This window comes from Megalopta genalis, chromosome 8, assembly GCF_051020955.1.
Source record: "Megalopta genalis isolate 19385.01 chromosome 8, iyMegGena1_principal, whole genome shotgun sequence".
NCBI lineage: Eukaryota > Metazoa > Arthropoda > Insecta > Hymenoptera > Halictidae > Megalopta > Megalopta genalis.
Genome location: NC_135020.1, coordinates 10,848,227 through 10,867,879, shown reverse-complemented (window position 1 = coordinate 10,867,879; position 19,653 = coordinate 10,848,227). Strand labels below are relative to the sequence as shown.

Below are 19,653 nucleotides of genomic sequence, written 5' to 3'. Positions count from 1 at the left end.
GCGTTTTTCGTTAATAACTCGTGAACGATGCCTCGGAGAACATTTTTGTAAAGGAGAAAGTTGTTTCGAATCACCTCAGGAATCCTTCATTTCTCGTAAATACCATAATTGTGGGACACCCTTTATATATATCATAATATCATAATAATATAACATAACATAATATAATAATGTAACATAATATCATAATAAAATAAAAATACTTGGCAAAAATATATGCTCTCAGTCAGAGAACATTTTTCATCGCTTTTGATCGCCTGCCCGCCCCATAGCGCGCCATGAAACGATTCTCGCAGTGTCATTACCACCTGATCTTTCAACGGCGCGGCAAGCGCAACGGCAAGAAAAAGAAAAGTAGCCTTTCGATAAGACGTTGTTCGAGGCGCTTCCTACCGAGCGCTCCGGGGCAAAATTAAAACTAAGAATTACATCTTCATCCCCGTCGAAACTCCGTTTTCAATTCCAGCTTCGGCGCGATCCACTTTCGAGCATCGAAGAGTTGTCGATGGATTGGCAGCGTAATTGTTCGTAAGGCGCTGACCGCAGGCACGTAGCCTCGTGCACGATTAAGTTTCGTGCGCGGAATTACCGATCGGGAGGAGATGGATCTCAAGTTTGTTAGCAGCCGGTGCGTGGCGCGTTATCGAGCAGGCAGGGGGCGCAGGTGGCCGTTCACGAGGGTGCAAATGCACCCTGTGAATCTGTCCTAAGGGCGACCGAGAGATCCCAGTAATCCGGAGCACCGACTGCCTCGTGATCGCCTCATTTACCTTCGCTAGTCTGCCTTACGATCGAACATTTCGGCGGCAATAATCCCTCACTCCCTGCCAAACCCCTCCCCCTCCCCCCTCCGATTCCCTAATAGCTGGATTACCGGATTGGCATTGTGCGCGAGATCTCTGTGCAACGAATACAGTGCTCGACGAACGAATAATACGGTCGACGTATTTCGTAATTGTTTACGTTCGACCAGTTTTAGCTGTGTTCGACGAGTATACTCGTCGAAGAGAAGCGGCAGTGTTTTGTGTCGCGACGAGTATACTCGTCGCGCGTGAAAAGTACACTCGTCACGGAGAAGCGGCAGTATTTTGTGTCTCGACGAGTATACTCGTCATGGAGAAGCGGCAGTATTTTGTGTCACGACGAGTATACTCGTCGCGCGTGAAAAGTAGCGACGTCCCTTCAAAATAGGGAGTTCCCTTAACCAGTTAGCTGTGTTCGACGAGTATACTCGTCACGGAGAAGCGGCAGTGTTTTGTGTCGCGACGAGTATACTCGTCGCGCGTGAAAAGTACTCTCGTCATGGAGAAGCGGCAGTATTTTGTGTCTCGACGAGTATACTCGTCATGGAGAAGCGGCAGTATTTTGTGTCTCGACGAGTATACTCGTCATGGAGAAGCGGCAGTATTTTATGTCACGACGAGTATACTCGTCGCGCGTGAAAAGTAGCGACGTCCCTTCAAAATAGGGAGTTCCCTTAACCAGTTAGCTGTGTTCGACGAGTATACTCGTCACGGAGAAGCGGCAGTGTTTTGTGTCGCGACGAATATACTCGTCGCGCGTGAAAAGTACACTCGTCATGGAAAAATGGCAGTATTTTGTGTCATGACGAATATACTCGTCATGGAGAAGCGGCAGTATTTTGTGTCACGACGAGTATACTCGTCGCGCGTAAAAAGTAGCGACCATTGGCTAATTAAATTGTAATTTTATTTCGAAAGTATTATAGACACTTTTTATAAATACTTTTACTATGTATTTTCGACAAGGCTGTTCCCTGCACCTAAATATTAGGGCGACCGGAAAGTAACGTCGTTTCCGTGCACGTCGATATTCGCTTGTCATTTATCAGCTCATCGTGTACTTCCAAGTCGTGCCAAAGATATTCTACGATTAGAGTGACCTGTTTTCTCGTAACTAATTAAATCTTGAATTTTCTTTTGCTATTTACGGCGAAATGGCCAGCCAAATGCCAGAACAGGTACATATCCGGCATTGTACGCTTTTCGAGTTTCACAAGGGTAGCAACGCAACGGTTGCTACCAAAAACATTCGCGACGTTCATCGAAGTGCATCGGACGTTCGAAAATGCCAAAGGTGGTTTTCCAAGTTCGAATCCGGTAATTTTGATCTTTCCGACACGTATCGGTCGGGAAGACCAACAACTTTAGACAACGACATGTTAAGAGCGGAAGCGGAAGCATATCCGTGTCAGACAATTGAGGAACTGTCAAACGCTCTTAACCAACCTTGGTCGATCGTCCAAGAACATTTCCAGCAGATTGGTAAAGTAAGCAGAGCAGGTGTTTGGCTCCCGCATAATCTGTCCGAAGGAAACAAAGCTAACCGATCCACCGCGTGCAACTTATTGCTTCAGCGACGAACCGTGGATAAAATTAATGAATTAGGATGGAAGGTATCGCCTCGCCTACCATACTCGCCGGATATTGCGCCGTCAGACTTCCATTTATTCCGATCGCTGCAACATTTTCTAAGTGGCAAAATATTTGAAAATTTCGACGACGTCGAAAATGCCATCTCCAGATATTTTTCTCAAAAACCGAGTGATTTCTATCGATTCGACATTGAATATTTGCTCGCTAGGTGGCAAAAGGTTGTTGATAAAAAGGGTGATTGCATCATCGATTGAAAATAGAACATAGTTAAAAATTGTGATCTGTTCGAATTTAACGCAAAAAGAACGACATTACTTTCCGGTCACCCTAAAACAAATACGATAGTATCTTATTATTCATTTGTCTCGCAGCGAGCTCGCCAAACGATCGAACGAAATCGGCCGCGGCACGCGCGCACCGTGAAAACGACGCGAACGGATTAATAATTAAATCGAGCATCCACAAAAGCAGGTTTGCGTACTTATTAGTCCGGGAACGATCTTTCTTTCGCTTAATTAAATCGGCCGTGTTAATTGAACCGTTTTGCATTCAATGGGCCAGGCCATAATACGTGGACAAAGGTCCCTTTTAATACAGGCCCGTAATTGGTATCTCTTATCTCGGAGATTTCAAGCAAATTGAAGGGATATGTGCATACATATTGTCGTCGTGCTATCTGCTGCGAGAACGAGACTGTGTGTGTATGTGCGTGTGTGTAGAGCTGACAAACGTTGAACCGGGAACGCGCCGGCGCGCCGCGGCGACGCGGCCGCCTCGTCGCCAACGCGTCGATTATTCCACGTTCGACGGTTTTTATAGATTAATTCCCGATTCCCTTGGAACCATAACGCGCCCCGACGAAAATTTCAATCGAACCGAACGCGACAACGGAGTACACATACTCCGCAACGCCGCGCCGCCGTTTCGGCGGTTCGAGTACGCGCAAACAAACCGGCCGGAGTTCATTTTGAACAGCAAATAGCTTTTGACAACGATTAAATAACTTTCGATTGTTCCAGATGTTGGTCGCTCATTAATTGTCGACGGATGTTTGCGCATTCGTGGAATGCGCAGATTGACGAATTGTTGCGAAATATTTATGTCGCCGTGACTACAAATTCAATTTTTTGGAAACAGATATGGAAGTAATATTTTTAATAATATTATTATTATATTTATAATATTTTAGTTAGTAATGTTTTTGCTGTGCTTCGCTAAGTGATTCGTGTAATGTACAGATTGACGAATTGTTGCGAAATATTTATATCGCCGTAACTACAAGTTCAATTATTAGAAAACAAGATATGGGGAAATAAGTAATATTTTTAATATTATTATTATTATTGTTATATTTATAATATTTTATTTAGTAATTTTTTTGCTGTATATTGCTAACTATCTCTCTCTCTCTCTCTCTCTTTCTCTCTCTCTCTCTCTCTCTCTCTCTCTCTCTCTAATGCCTTAATGAAGCAAATGATTAATAAAACTACAGTGGATACAGTCAAATAAAATGCCGAACTGTGAAGACATTAAAATTTATCAAAATTGCTATCAGACGAAACGCATTTTTATTTAATCACCGTTTCTCGCAATTGATGTAAAATATTTGTATTTTTTATACGGATTCACGAACCATTCGTAATAAAATATTGCTATCATTTTCATCATCGTTGGTAATCTGATTCATTAACCCTTTACGGTGCAACATTTTCATATGGGTTGAAAATAATTTACGAAACTTGAAACCAGCGAATATCGGAACGCAACCCTTACATATAAATTAACAACGAATTGACAGTTTTATAAAAAGAAAAAGATGAATTCACGCTGATGTTTAACATTAGTTTAGTAAGTTAAATTAAATTAACCTATCGAGGTCTAAAAGCGAACAACAAGACCCTGATAAGAATTACAACACAGAATTTATTCAAATTGTTCACAATTTTTTGTTTCGACGTGAACAAAGAAGCATGTTCGACAATTTCTAATGGAAGCAGCTTTATGGCTACGATAATTTGGTGATAAAAAACTATGTTCCTAAAGATATAATTATTTTTCTTTATTTTTCCCTTAATATAAACTCATTTTTTTTAGTAAAGTTTGATCAATAGAAACTGAAAACAAAAAATCGTGCATTTAAGGGTTAAACCATAAATTAAACTAAATTAGACTATTGCCAACGTGGTCGACAAATATTTAGACAATTTCAACGGAACTTCTTTGAGACTGTTAAATGCTATAAACTATAAATTGAACTATGGTTGCCAACGTGGTCGACAAATATGTAGACAATTTCAATGAAACTTCTTTGAGACTGTTAAATTCTATAAGCTATAAATTGAACTACGGCTGCGTGATCGACAAATATTAGACAAATAAATATTTAGACAATTTCAATGAAACTCCTTTGAAACCGTGAAATGATTCGATTGATTCCGAGCCACTAAATCCTGGTTTGAGACTATCGTGCGGTGTGCTGACGCGCCGGAAGCCGTCTTATCAGCTATTTAACTTCGCGGTATTAAAAAAAAAGAAGAAGAAGAAGAAGAAGAAGAAGGAGTCGTTCTCTATGCATATGAGGGAACTCTTAAACCCGAAGCTCCTCGTAAAACTTGACAAGATAAGATAGGTATCGTGCCGGAGATGTTACGATTCACCTCCCGCCTCTCGTTTCGCACGCCCGGCCAGATAAATTTCCCGGTTAAGTGAAAATGCACGGTAAAATTCGTCGAAAGGAAGCTCTTCTTAGGCGGCAAGATCGATAACAGTCGTCCTTATCGACTGCCATAAGACCGTGCACCCTTTCAATGCCGAAAAGAGAGGTAATTTTTTCGAATTTTCCGATAGTCAAACGAAAAATAATGGGCGTAAAATTTCAAAAGGAATCGATTGTATTCGATCGGAACGCTTTCGTCCGCGCGAAACGAAGGGACGGTACATTTTTCGAATTTTTCGTCGGAACTTTCTTGATCGCACGGCAGCGCCACGGCTTCAAAACTTCGCGACTCTCATCATTTTCAAGATATCCAAAGAAGCCTTCTTCCGCGCGTATCTTCGAGAGAAATCGGGCGAAACTGAATCTTCGGTTATCCCGATAAACGAATTGCTTAAAATTCAACGCGAAATCGCGGATGAGACTAGAAAAGTGTTGTTCGTCGTTTGGCAGATTTTTTAAGGGAAAATGATTGATTTATTATATTTTATTGTAATAATAGAATGGTCGCAAAATATTTGTGGTGTCAATGGAAATTATAAGTATATTAAATTATAGATTTAAAATGATTGATTTATTATATTTTATTGTAATAATAATTATTAATAATAATTTATTAGTAATAAATAACAAATTCTCCCTAAGTTTCTAAAATGATTGATTTATTATATTTTATTGTAATAATAGAATGGTCACAGAATAGTACTTGCGATGTCAATGGAAATTGTAAGTATATTAAATTATAATTATATATTATATTATTTATATTAATTATAAGTATAACAATAAATTCTTCCTAATTTTCCTTCAGCTTGTACAAAAAAATAGACAATTTGAGAAGAAGAAATACGATTTTTCGAGCCGTGCATCTCGTTTTTATAATCGTCGACAATCGCCAACTATAAAAATGAGTCGCGAATAATCGCATCTCCTCTCCGAAAATTGTCCATTTTCGTTTAAAAGCTGAAGGAAAGTTAGGGAGAATTTACTGTAGCTCTAATATTAATTATATAAACTATATTAATTATATTAATTATAAGTGTAATAATAAATTCTCCCTAATTTTCCTTCAGCTTATATAAAAAAAATAGACAATTTGAAAAGAGAAAATACGACTTTTCGAGCCTTGCACCTCGTTTTTATAATCGTCGACAATCGCCAACTATAAAAATGAGTCGCGAATAATCGCATCTCCTCTCCGCAAATTGTCCATTTTCGTTTAAAAGCTGAAGGACAATTAGGGAGAATTTACTGTAACTAGAAAGAAATCAAATTCGACAATGGATATATAAATGGACGTATCAAGATTACGTAAAACACGATCATTTGCGCGAATATATCCGCTGTAGACTGAGTACATCACTATGCGAATTCACGAGCTATTATTCCAGAGTTCTGATTCCTCCAATTATTCACACAGATTCGGCATTTTACAGGCACTCTGCCGGATAATTGCTAATTACGAGTTTCTCGGAAGCGGCGGTACCATTACTACGATTGAAATTGATTGACTTGAATGATATGATACTAGACGGATACGTTTCTATTGCAATTTGCACCGGCGCGATTCGAACGGAATCCATTCTCAGTTATTGTTAACTCCATTTAATAATAGAACACACATCGGGCAACTGTGTGATATCGACTTCTTTAACTATGTACCTAGATTGACGTCTGACCTATCCCGAAAATATTCTCAGAATTTAACAGCTATACATAGCGTTCGCCGACGAGTAAATTTACTGATTAGTTTACCGATAATGTGCGCGTAAAATATGAAAAGATTTTTAAGATACTGTTACGACTTTCTCGACTTACGAAAATTCGCCGAGAAATATGTTATCATGTTTCGCATGATTTTAGACAGCTGATTCGACGAATTTACGATCAAATGCGTAACAGTAAAAAAAAAACGTACAGAATTTTAATATACTGTTGCTTTATCTTTGACTTATTACATAAATGTAATAATTTAATAATCTATTTATCTATTATTTTAATAATCTATAATAATGTAATAATAATTAATAATCTATTACATAAATGTAAAAATTCTCTTTATAAATAAAGAGAAGAAATAAATGTCGTCCTAGAATTAACCCTTACCCTCTCGAAGCCATTTTGATTCTAACTCGAAAATAGATTTTCTCACTTGTAGCATTCCCAATTTATTCATAAAAAATACATGGATATTTTGTAATAATTTAAAAATAATAATAATAATTTTTATATTTTTAATAATTTTTAATAATTTAATAATTCGTAAAATATGAACAGAGACAAAGTAAAAATTAATTCGATACGCGATGTAACAATTTTTCTTTTTAAAACGTTTATTTTCCCGTGAAATTTCGCAGTCGACGTACGCTCATCTGCGATTATAGATCGCGTATCGTGAGCTCGACGAAGACAGAAACGAAATGGGAACGGCGTTAATCTTTTCTAGTATGAAAACCCCCATAGCCATAAGGTGGCATAAGAGGGATTACGCGAGGATGGTAGCGGACGGACAGCAGAGCACGGAGGAAATCCATCGAGGCCAGTTTAATTCGAAATTGGTTTTCTCTTGGCGTGTCCGCGTCCAGCCCTTTATATTCTCGCAATCTCTAATCTTTCCAATCGATTTAAACTCAATCACGCCACTCCGCCGACTCCTTTTCCGTTCTACGCCTCTAGTTCTCCGCGCGATCACGGTTTTTCCCGCCCCCCTGTACTCTGCGAGAACCCACGCATTTCTTCGAACGTTCCCTGTCGCCGGATTCTTCCTTCCCTTTCTCTCCCCCTTTCTTATTCCCTTTTTCTCCCTCTTTCTCTCCTCTCTCACCCTCCCTTTCTCTCTTTTTCTCTCTTTCGATCTTTCTCTCTTTTTTTCTCTTTCTTTCTTTATCTTTTTTTCTTTTCCTTTCTTTATCTTTTTTTCTTTTCCTTTCTTTATCTTTTTTTCTTTTTCTTTCTTTCTCTTTTTTTCTTTTTCTTTCTTTCTCTTTTTTCCTTCAATTTCTCTTTCCCTTTCTTTCTTTCTCTTTCTCATTCTCTCTTTTTCTTTCTCTTTTCTTCTTTCTCTTTTTTTCTTCTTCATTCTTTCTCTTTTTTTCTTTTTCTTTCTTTCTCTTTTTTCTTTTCTTTCTTTCTCTTTTTTCCTTCACTTTCTCTTTGTATTTTTCTTTTCTTTCTTTCTCTTTTTTCCTTCACTTTCTCTTTGTATTTTTCTTTCTCTCTTTTCTTTTCTTTCTTTCTCTTTTTTCCTTCACTTTCTCTTTCTATTTTTCTTTCTCTTTTTTCTTTCTTTCTCTTTCTCTTTCACTTTTTCTTTCTCTTTCTCTTTCTCTTTCTCTTTCTATTTCTCCTTTCTCCTTCCTCTTTCTCTTTCTCTATGTGTCTTTCTCTTTTTCTTTTTTTCTTTCTCTTTCCCTTTCTTTCTTTTTCTTTCTCTTTCACCTTCTATCTTTTTCTCTATTTTTCTTTCTCATTCTCTTTTTCTTTTTCTTCTTTCCCTTTCTCTTTCTTCCTTTTTATCTTTCTCTTTCTCTCTTTTTCTTTCTCTGTCTCTTTCTCTTTCCAGTCAACGTTCTCCCGGAATAAGTCTCCATCGCATTCCAAAGACTTTCTTCGAAAGAACGGAGACCGATGCATTAGCTTTTATGCAATCCAGCCCTCCCCCCGTCCCCCGACCCCTTCCCCTTGCAACCACCCATACAATTTTATTTCCTCAGGATCCGCAGGATTGCTCCCAGCGAGTCGATTAGCTTCTATAATGAGTGTAACGCGGTAACGACTCGGCCGACGACGACGACGACGGCGACGAGGACGACGACGACGACGGCGACGATCGAAACAAAGACGATTTCGCGGGAGTAGCTCATAATCATGCGCGACGCCACTTCCACTACGACTTCGACATTCAATTCTCTCTCACCGACAGGCTGCTCGAGCAACTGCAGCTGGCGTCATGCGGTGTGAAATTACTGCATAGCTCCAATTAGACGAGTCGCTTAGCCGAGCGGTCTCGTCGAGCCGTCTGCGTCTGGCCGACTCCGTGTTCAACGAGTGTTCATTGGTGTTAATCGACCCTCGACACGCAGCTACTAAAAACTATTTGTACAACGGATTTGCCGTTTTCGTGAAATCGCGAATGATTTTTCACGGATCGGAGACAATTAAGCGTTATACTTTGATTTAAATAATACAAGGGAATACACGTAATGTCTCTCTAATTGACGCTCAGATTGATTATCCACAAAAATGGATAATTTTGAAAGAGGAGATACGATTGTTCGAGCCTTGTGACTCGTTTTTTTTATGGTTATCGATTGTTAACATATAATATAATATGATATATATTATATATTATACATTATTATATTATATTATATTATATTATATTATATTATATTATATTATATTATATTATATTATATTATATTATATTATATTATATTATATTATATTATATTATATTATATTATATTATATTATATTATATTATATTATATTATATTATATTATATTATATTATATTATATTATATTATATTATAATATAACCTTGACATAACTATAAATACGAGCTGCAAAGCTCGAATAATCGTATCTCCACTTCCCAAATTTTCCACTTTTGTGGACAATCTGAGCGTCAATTAGGGAGACGTTACTGTACCTCGCGAGTCGGGAAATATTTAAAAGATTATAAAACTATCGAGATCCGTTCGAAATTGATGTAATTTACCCGTGGAAATCCACACGTAATTGTACGAGATAGGAAAAAGTTTCAAATTACAATAAACAATTATGAAGCTTTAAAAACAGTTTCGGACTACATTTCTCTGGATATTGAATTTCCTCGTTGCGTTACAACGTCGAAAATAATTGCGTGTGCGCAATATCTCACTTAAATGCGCATTCGAAACAGATATGGGAAGACAATTTTTAATTTGACGGTAAATTAATATGAGTAATACGAGGAATATTACAATTTAATTTTCGATCGTTTTTAGTGATTTCACTGCGTCGTTCTCCATCCAGTGACGATAATAAGCGTTTAACGTTACTGCAGGAACAGATTCCACTCTGCGCACAACGTGTTCGCTATTTTTATATTATATGATAAGCATTCATTGTATTCCGTTATATCTATAATCTGTCATTTTGTGCCATTGAATCGGTGACGTTTTTTAGATGGCTGTATTAAAAGCTCAATTTTTTAAAATACACTTTTCCCGTTATACAGGGTATAACGGGATAAACGGCCCTAAAATTATGGTATTTCCGGGAAATGAGGAGTTCCTGAGGTCATTTAAAGTAACTTTTTCCTTTGCAAAATTTTTCTCCGAGGCTTTGTTTACGAGTTATTAACGAAAAACGCTGACCAATGAGAGGCGAGCACTCGGCTGACGCTAGGCGATCGAGCCGACCAGCGGAGCTGGGCTTCGCGCGCTCATTGGCTCGGCCATTTCGCGCCAGCTAATCTTGCCTCTCATTGGTTAACTGTTTTCTGTTAATAACTCATTAACAACGCCTCGGAGAAAATTTTTGTAAAGGCAAAAGTTACTTCGAATGACCTCAGTAATCTGTAATTTCCCGGAGGTACCATAATTTTGGGACACTCTGTATATCAAAACGTGCTCGATAAAAATACTATTTCGTAAAATTCTTCTCAAATAGTAATTTTTTGTGATTCGATGAAAAACGTTATAAGACTGAATGAAGGACTAAAATAAAATTGAATAAACAAGTGGAGTAAGACAGAGTGAATAACTAAAGTAAGACTGAATGAACAACTAAAACAAGACTAAACGCACAACTAAAATAAGACTGAATGAACAACTAAAATAAGACTGAATTGGCAACTAAAATAAAACTGAATAAACAACTAAAATAAAACTGAACGAACGACTAAAATAAGACTGGATAAACAACTAAAACAAGACTGAATGAACAACTAAAATAAGACTGGATGAACAACTAAAACAAGACTAAACGCACAACTAAAATAAGACTGAACGAACAACTAAAATAAGACTGAACGAACAACTAAAGTAAGACTGAACGAACAACTAAAATAAGACTGAACGAACAACTAAAATAAAACTGAACGAACAACTAAAATAAGACTGAATAAACAACTAAAATAAGACTGAATGAACAACTAAAATAAGACTGAATTGGCAACTAAAATAAAACTGAATAAACAACTAAAATAAAACTGAACGAACGACTAAAATAAGACTGGATAAACAACTAAAACAAGACTGAATGAACAACTAAAATAAGACTGGATGAACAACTAAAATAAGACTGAATGAACAACTAAAACAAGACTGAACGAACAACTAAAATAAGACTGAACGAACAACTAAAATAAGACCGAACGAACGACTAAAATAAAACCGAACGAACAACTAAAATAAAACTGAACGAACAACTAAAATAAGACTGAATAAACAACTAAAATAAGACTGAATGAACAACTAAAATAAGACTGAATTGGCAACTAAAATAAAACTGAATAAACAACTAAAATAAAACTGAACGAACGACTAAAATAAGACTGGATAAACAACTAAAACAAGACTGAATGAACAACTAAAATAAGACTGGATGAACAACTAAAATAAGACTGAATGAACAACTAAAACAAGACTGAACGAACAACTAAAATAAGACTGAACGAACAACTAAAATAAGACCGAACGAACGACTAAAATAAAACCGAACGAACAACTAAAATAAAACCGAACCTCGGTCGATAAACAATAAACCGAAAGTTACTGGAACTTTCGCCCCGATACCCGTGTATTTAGAGAAACCGCCGGACAGAGAGAGAACTCGTCCATAAGATTCATACCAAAACGGTGAAGAATGCCGGGGAAACCGAAAAGTCATCTTATCCGATTGCATCGCGCACGTGACAGGAGTGTTTAAATTTCCAGGGCGCGGGCCGCATTCGGGCCGTGTTGAAGATAACAATGCGCAAAGGAAGGGAAAGAAGTTGCACGTACAGCGTTCCGCGTAGTTTCGCGTTCGAGTTATTATCGCTTTATCAATCCGCAACAGAAAACCGAGATTTTATCGTAGGAAAGAAATTACCAGGAACGGAATTCCTCGAATTGTACTTAATTACAGTTATTACCACTCGAGTTACGAGGTACGAATGGATAGTACGACGGTCATTCGTCTCGCAATCATGTACGAGATTCGGAACACGTTCATCGTGTTCACGCGAATAATATGCGTTTTTTCTCTTTTTTTTATCGATTTCGCTTCTTTCGCGTATAATCGTAAGTAAACAAGTCGAAAATCGACGAACACGGAAAGCCTGTTTTCCTGTGCAAATAGAGATAGGACAGGATGAACGCGGTAACGCGTGACGCAAAAAAATTCACGAACGAAGCTACGGATGGTGAGGAAATGTTTTCCTGTGTTTCCACGTATCGATTCAATTTTTAAAAATAGTGTACGGCAAATACTCCCAAATTTTCGTTCGGTTTGTGAAGAAAGAAGGACAATTTGGGAAGAGGAGGTACGATTATACGAGCCTCGCGGCTCATTTTTATAGTTGCCGATTGTCAATGATTATAAAAATAAAACGAGGTACAACGCACAAATTGTTTATTTTTCTTTTCAAGCTGAAGGAAAATTAGGCAGAATTTAATCTATTGTACCGTCAATTTTTATAAAATTTTATAGATATTTGTCGCATTTCCCGCAAATTTTATAAATTTAATTGTCTAAATTTATTTGTCTAGTGATAAAACGTAACCTAATTTTCCGAGGACGTGTCGCAAAAGCGATTTTCATTAAACAATTCGAAATTAAATTATTATACTTATATTCTGCTATTGTGTTCTATCAACAGGTCCAAAATTTCGAAAAGTATTTGCGCATTTACTATTTTTTTTTTCGATTCATTCGAATGTGCTACTTAAGTAGACAAAACACATTCGGGAGTGTTCATTTATTCATTTATTCATTTATTCACCTGGCGGGAAAACTCTTTAGTGCAAAGAAATTTTGTGAATAATATTTACAAATAAAATTTTATAAATCAATTTTATAAATAAGATTTTATAAATCAATTTTATAAAAGGAAATATTATCGCTTATCCAAGCTATTAAACTAAATATTGTACAATACGTTGTACAATAGTTTCAATCTTCTTAAGAATTGTTTAATTATATCTGCTTTTGCGTGCACGAAATTTGCAGAACTTAGCATATTGTCAGGAAAATCCTGTTTACTGCAAACATAAACTAATAGGTAAGAAAAATAAAATAAGAATTTCATAAAGCTCGAATAATCGTATCTCCTCTCCCCAAATTATCCATTTTTGTTTACAAGCTGAATAAAAATATAATAATATAATAAATATAATAAATAAAAATATATATATAAAAATATAATACAATACAAAAATATAATAATATAATATATAACAAAAATTGATGAGAATTTACTGTACACCCAATATACACATATTCAAGCTATTTAACCTAACAGCGTCCTAACATAATAATATAATATAATAAAATAAAAAAATATAATATATAATATAAAAATTGATGAGAGAATTTACTGTACACCCAATATACTCAGATTCAACCTATCTAACCTAACAGCGTCCTAACATAATAATATAATATAATAAAATAAAAAAATATAATATATAATATAAAAATTGATGAGAGAATTTACTGTACACCCAATATACACATATTCAACCTATTTAACCTAACAGCGTCCGATGAACCCGTCATTAACTCGCGAGAACTGTGAATCATCGCGTTTCCCAAGTATCTATCATCGGACGTTCGAAACAATCGTACTCTCGAAGTCCAAAAAAATAAAATGGTGCCGTCACAATGAACATAACCTGTGACCCGGTGTTCGACAATGGACTCGACTTTCCGGCGAGACAGACGGTCGTCGACCTGCCGCACGGCGAATGGAAAACGTTTCCATGGAACAATAACTTTAACGTTTCTCGGTGGAAGCAGCTCGAGCGGTTCCCTTTACGCGGCGATCGATGGCCCCCAGCCTTTACGGTCTAGGGTCTTAATAAACGTGCCGCGCGCGGTGAACGAAACGGAGGAACACCGCGAGATATTAAATAGTTTTAAATGTTCATTATTCCCACGAGGGGGAGCGGTGGCGGTGGCGGTACATAAATTCGGCCTCTGGCAAAAATGATGGCCGTCTCGCGCGATGTTATTGCGCGGGGAAGTTCGAACGGGGAAACCCGGCAAGAGAAATATTTCGCTCGGGGGCCGCATTAAACGTGATTCCAGCGCATTGACGAATCGCTCGGATCCAGCGGATTGAATAGCTTCTGCGCCGGCGTTGTGTTTTAGTCGGCGCCCCGTGGTATTTCAATAATACGGAACGAACGAATGAATATTTCATTTTCAATTTAAGGTTGCCGCTTCCCCCCGAGCGCCGTCGAAACGATCTCGCGAGAACGTCTGCCGCGCGAGACTCTCCGATTCAAACGTGGAAACACGTCACCTCCTGCCGCGCCGCACCCCCGCGCCCCGTCGCACCGCCGCGTCACGCCGCACCGCGGCGGCACGATCGTCGACGCGATTCTTCTTTCCCGTGAACGAGCTTTAAAACGGCGCCGCGTGGCGCGCGGAGCTCTCGAAGAAGGGACCGAATTCTTAAGCGGCCACTAATTCCGCTTGGTAATTACGGTTAATTGCTCTCCGGGGATCTGCAGCCGGGAAAAAGCGCCCCCGAGTCTTCCTGTGTATCGCTTTCCACGATTGCTCCACGGCATTTTTTTAGACTCGGCTGGAAATGCGGATTCCGTCACGTTCGTTATATAAGTAAACGACGGAACGATAGCGATCTGTTGTTCGCTTTGTGTGGCATTTGAGAAATACGGTGAATTCTCCTTCGATTGTTCCGAGGGACATTGTGAAGGGGGTCCCTTGGGGTCCTGGGGGTCCCTTGTAGGCAAAAATGGACAATTTGGGAAGAGGAGATACGATTATTCGAGCCTCGTTGCTCGAATAAATTTTTATAGTCGTTGATTGTCAACAACTATGAAAACGAGCCGCGAGGCTATTTAAATAGTCGCATCTCCTCTTTGCAAATTCTCTATTTTTGTTTGGCGGCGGTCGTTAGGGTGTGTGTTTGGTAGAGAAAAGGAGAGGGGAGACGTTTCGTCCGAGGCCCGCTAGAGGACTCATCAGTAAGGCTATCCTAGCGGACCCTTGCCTTAGACGTGGGGGTAGAACGAAGTCTCTGTATATATAGGAATCGAGGCGGATCGGTTACTAGCGGGAAGAGGAGCCCTCTGCTGGCGGGTCTGGAGGTAGCCGCCACATTTGCTTAGAAGCTGAGGGACAATTGGACAGAATTTATTTTATTTTGTCCTATCGCAGAAATTATTAGGTTAGTGCATATGAAATGGATTTTCTTTACGTAACGTATTATTTACGTGCGAACGTTGAAGCAAATGGAGCATACAGTGGTTATGTCAAGGTTATGTCGAGAAGGATTAATTATGTCAGGAAGGATCTAATTATAGACTCAAAGTAACTATTACATTGTTCCTGATATCTAAACGAAAATTTAACATATTATTATATCTGTATATTTGTATCTTCTGTAATTTCTGATATAGAAATATACAAATATGATATTTTGTCAAGTTTCATTTTTAATATATAGGATGACTCAGTTAAAATAGATCACTCACAGTGCTGTGAATAATTATAAACTCAAAGCAAGTTTTACATTCTTTATTGATACTTCAAGAAAAACCAAGAAAAATATTTCTATATTAAAGATATTTCTATTTTAAATATTCTAAATATTTCTAATATTAGAAATAATAGAAAACAGAAATATACAAATATTATGATATACCGTTAAGTTTTTATATAAATATCACTGAGTGTTAGTTTGAGTCTAGTACTTGAGTCTCTAAAAATTACTTTGAGTCTATAATTATTCGCACCGCTGTATTTTAATTAAATAAACAGCTTTTGAAAAAAAGATACGCAATTTTATACATTCACATAAAAATCCGACATTTCATACGCACGAACTTAACAAATTAACGACGAAGGAGCGCTAATTAACGTAGCTGCGAAAGAAATCATAGTGCAAAAGATTAATATAAAAAAAAGTCAACAGTCAATTATGCTCGTGAACGTAGACGAAGATTATCATTGATTTTCTATTACGTTCGCTCCATAAATGCACTCGAGGCCTGCCACTGCAGCACTTGTCACTTTTATGCGCTCATGATCTTCGCACAATTCCGCCCGGCTAGTTTGCGAGGGGACAGCCTCCTGACTCCCGCTCTATTTTGGCTGCCGACCAATAATATACGGTGCGTGCTGCTTGCTCGGGAGGAGGGGGGATGGAACGAATTTTCGGGGAGCCGATCGCGTTTCGGGACGGGCGTGCGCGGTTCCTGCGAAAGCGGCGGGCGATTTCCGTTCCAATTGCGCGAAGGTGGCCTTCGAGCGCTAATGCTCGATATACTATAAAATCTCCTTAATTGAGCTCGCTGATTGCGCACAAAAATGGACCATTTGGAAAAAGGGGATACGATTATTCGAGCCTTGCATTTCAATTTTAATTGTGCACTTGTGTACTATAATTGTGCAATTCTTGCACAGAACTTTTTACAATTGTTGGCAACCGACATCTACGAAAACGAGCCGCGAGCTTCGAATAATCGTGTCTCCTCCTCCCAAATTGTCCATCTTTGCGTACAAGCCGAAGGAAAATTTGGGAGAATTTACTGTACAGCACTAGAATATAGTTATGACTCCCTAACTGATGCTCGGATTGTGCACAAGAATGGACAATTTGGGAAGAGTGGATACGATTATTCGAGCCTTGCACCTCGTTTTCATAGTTTTTACAGTATCTCCGCTTCCCAAATTGTCCATTTTTTGCGCGCAATCTAAGCGTTACTGTATTTTAATTGTAATATTAATCAATTGTAATAATAATTTTACTGTGCAACTCACTTCGATCTGTCTTCTTCGAGTGTTTTCTCAGTTTCCACGTGACCAATGTAAAATCGACAAGAGAAAACAGGGAATATCTCGAAATCTATTGTTCCGTTGCTTCTTTATTAACGTTCTCAATGGATAATGCAATTAATTAATTTCGTATTATTTGTTGTTATAATTGCTTGCCGAGTTAGATACACAGAATTGTTGATACAGCGCATATATAGATTTCAATATTATACAGATGGAATGATTAATCGTGCAAACTCTGTACACGCAAAACCAGATATAATTGAGCAACGCTTAAGAAATCTAAAATTATCGTTGCAGCGTATTGTATAATCATTATTTTACTAACCTTTATTAGCGATGATATTTCCTGTTGCCTAATTTTTTAACTTTTATTTTTAAATAAAATAATAATAATATTATATTCGCGTATTACCACGTTGTTGTGTAATAAGATTTAACCCTTTGCACTCGAGTGGTGACTCCGAGGCACCACTAAAATTTGTTACGTCGCGTTTTAAGATAATTTTTATATCAACAAAGTTTATATTTAAAAAATTGTTAAGAGGGTAATTGTTGTGTGACTCCCAAGAGTCAATTTCATATGCATAAAATGCATTTTGCCATATAAAATAAAAACACTATAAGTTAGAAAAATAATAATATTTGCAAAGGGTTAATAATGAAAATAAAATTTACCGTAGTTATAGTTAAAATTGTCCGACGAGTCCTGTCTCCGTTAAAAAACCGTCGTATAGCAGTTATTACGGACATTCGACGAAGCAGAAAAGGCTGAAACAGAAAACAGAAATGTCCGATTATGCCAATCGGACAAGCAGCTCAAAAGCGCAAAAATTTAACCTAACCAAATTCGCTTTTATTTAGATCTTCCTATATGCTACCGTTCGAAAACCGACGAAAGCAATTTTCAAGTCCTTATCCCCTCTCCAAATATAGTCGCAGGACTATCAATGGGATTAACGGATCATGCGCCATTTCTTCTGCCCTGCCCGCGGAACGGAAAATCATAAGAAACCTCCATCAATCTTCTACCCAACGGTGTCCATCGATTTTGCGAGCGAGAATTCTGAAAAGGTACGGAATTCTCGCTCGCAAAATCGATTTTCAAAAGAATCTGGTAACGTTGATCAGCGCCCTATCGAATGCTCGAAAGAAAAGTCAATTTGTTTAGGGCGGCACGTTTGGCCAACTGATCTGGCTATGCCGTTTGAAGGCGAGCAAACGAAAATCGATGTCTTTGAACGGCCGCGTCGCGCGGGAAACGGGGAAAGGAACCAGGATAGCCGTGTGTCCGAATCGAATATTTATCCTCGTCAGAATTGAATCGAAGCCGAACTCTCTCTCTCTCCCTCTCTCTCTCTCTTTCTCTCTCTCTCTCTCTCTCTCTCTCTCTCTCTCTCGCGCGCGCGCGAAACTCATTAAAATTCCATCAAAATCCTGCTAACATTCGCAGCTGAGCTGTTTGCAGTTGCGCCGCACCGTCCGCGTTGTTTCGCGGTTATATCGGCGTTTTCAGTTTCGCGTTCTCCATCGAAAGGATAATTGTGTTTCGCTCGAGCATCGACGAGAGAGCCAGAGAGAGAGAAAGAGAGCGAGAAAGAGAATGATCCAAAGAGAGAGAGAGAAAGAGAGTGCGAGGGAGAGAGCGAGAGAGTCCAAGAGAGCGAGAGACAGAGCGAGAGAGCGAGAAAGACCAAGAGAGCGAGGGAGAGAGCGAGAGAGAGCGAGCCAAAGAGAGCAAGAGTGCGAGAGAGAGAGACCAAGACAGCGAGAGAGAGCGAAAGAAAGCGAGAGAGAGCAAGATAGCGAGGGGGAGAGCGAGAGCGAGCCAAAGATAGCGAGAGCGCGAGCGAAAGAGAGCGATAGTGCGAGAGAGAGAGAGAGAGAGAGAGAGAGAGACCAAGAGAGCGAGAGAGAGCAAGATAGCAAGAGAGAGCAAGAGAGCGAGAGAGAGCAAGATAGCAAGAGAGAGCAAGAGAGCGAGAGAGAGCAAGATAGCAAGAGAGAGCAAGAGAGCTAGAGAGAGCAAGATAGCAAGAGAGAGCAAGAGAGCGTGTAGAGCGTGAGAGAGCCAGAGAGAGCGAGAGAGACCAAGAGAGCGAGAGAGAGAGTTGGTTGGGGGTGCGGATGTATCGTCGGCACGGAGTTTAGTCGGTCCGGCTGGCTCATTCAGGGCGCAGCTTTAACGCTAGGCTTTTCATTAGAGTGCGTGATTGATGAGGGCCCCATCGCGCTGCGATATTATTTTGAGTAGGCGCGCACCTAGGCCGGCAGCCTGGAGCAAGCCCCATTATCTGTCGGTCCTTTTTTATCCCTTCGGATCCTCCTCTCCCCCTCTTTCTCCAGCATTTGCTCCCCTCCCCTGTACCCCCTTCCAGGGTGCCCCGACCCGCCGTTCTCCGGACTTTCTCAGCCGGTATCATCTCCTCTTTCTACCGCGACCTTCCATCGCGCGAGCAACGCCGGCCGGCCTTTCGTACTCGAACCCCTTTGTTCCCGCGGCCTGTCGACGCTAATGGAAAGCACTTTTAACCGATGCTAA

At 38.9% G+C, this 19,653-nt stretch overlaps 1 pseudogene; it reads left to right on the top strand.

The window, feature by feature from the left end:
* Window positions 1-2,408, top strand: part of LOC143259953 (uncharacterized) — a 4,612-nt pseudogene extending 2,204 nt beyond the window's left edge.
* Window positions 2,409-19,653: the final 17,245 nt, after the last annotated feature.